Below are 1689 nucleotides of genomic sequence, written 5' to 3'. Positions count from 1 at the left end.
GGACCAGCAATGGAGGTCTGAGAGCAGCTATAGAAAAGGGGGAGGTCTTCAGAGAAAACGTGGGAGAGTCCAGAGCGCCAGAACAAGCAAGCTCCATTCTCCTTGCTTCTACTTCAGAGGACCTGAGCTCAGCAGTCACATGGTGACAACCACCTGTAACTCCAACCCCTGAGGTTCAGTGCCCTCTTCTGGCCTATGTGGGCACCTGCACACAGTCACACAGACAAATTCACATACAAGTAAATTAAAATAAATCCTATAACAATAATTCAATTAAACAGAGGTTCCTAGCTACAGCACAAAGGAAGTTCAAGGCTAATGCCATCCATATTTTGATATTGGGGACCCCTTGTGAATAATCCTGAAAAAGCAAGGGCTCTTAGAGACTATCTGAAACTCAAGAGGGGTTTCAGGGGGATAAGATGGAAAGCCACTTGTGCTTGGTTTTGGGTCATCAAGGAAAAGTAGTTCCTAGTTCTTTCTTGTGTGTATTTGTGTGTGTTGGAGGAGGGGTGGTTTCTGTCCTATCATTATTCAGGACAGTACAATTGAGACAGGGTTTCTCTGTATAGTTCTGGCTGTCCTGGAACTAACTCGGTAGATCAAATTGGCCTGGAAATCACAGAGCTCCACCTGCCTCTGAGTACTGGGGTTAAAGGCATGAACTACCACATGGCTAAAAAATGTTTTGGGGTGGCGCGGGCCTGGAGAGATGGCTCAGAGATGTGTCTGAAGACAGCTAGAGTGTACTCATATAAATAAAATAAACAAATCTTTAAAAAACCAGCTTTTTCAATAACAGTTCCCCAGCTCCCACAAAAAATTACCAAGTGTGGTAATACATACATTCTCTGTTGTTTTGTTTTGCTTTTTTTGAATCAGGTCTCACTGTGTAACCTTGGCTCATCTTGAATTCTCAGAGATCTGCTTGCCTTTGCTTCCTGAATGCTAGAATTAGATACCTGCCTCCATCCCTGTGTCTAAGTAACACTCAGATTTAATCTCATTTTTCATTCAATAGGCAGAGGCAGGCAGATCTCTGTGGGTTCAAGATCAGTCTGGCTTATATAGTGAGTTTCAGGTCACTCAGGGCTACATAGTGAGACTCTGTCTCAAAAAGCTAAAACAAAGCAAAATCTGGAAAAAAAATTGAGAATTTTCCCTAAAGAAGCTGTATGTGTTGGTACACACACAAAACCCACAACTTAAAAAATCTTAAATGAGCCGGGCAGTGGTGGCACACTCCTTTAATCCCAGCACTTGGGAGGCAGAGGCAGAGGCAGTCAGATTTCTGAGTTCAAGGCCAGCCTGGTCTATAGAGTGAGTTTCAGGACAGCCAGGGATATACAGAGAAACCCTGTCTCAAAAAAACCAAAAAAAAAAAAAAAAAAAAAAAAAAAAAAAAAAAAAATCTCAAATGACCACAACACAGTGTATTCTGGAGCTATTTTGAGTGATTGTAGCTCAGTAATACACATTTAGGTTACCACAAATTCCACATTCCAATCTGGAAACAGTTTCATAGTTTTACATAATAAAGAAAGTCACAAATCAAGGCAAGTTTAAAACACATTTGTGGGTACATCAGAGAAGCAGATACAGAGAGTCTGGGGAAGCTTTTTATAGCCCCAAGATGCTATATGGTGACATCTCAGCTTCTGGGTTGATGGAAGCTCACAGTGTTCTAGG

The sequence above is a fragment of the Mastomys coucha genome, unplaced genomic scaffold (genome assembly GCF_008632895.1).
Source record: "Mastomys coucha isolate ucsf_1 unplaced genomic scaffold, UCSF_Mcou_1 pScaffold6, whole genome shotgun sequence".
NCBI lineage: Eukaryota > Metazoa > Chordata > Mammalia > Rodentia > Muridae > Mastomys > Mastomys coucha.
Note: the sequence above shows the minus strand (reverse complement) of the source record.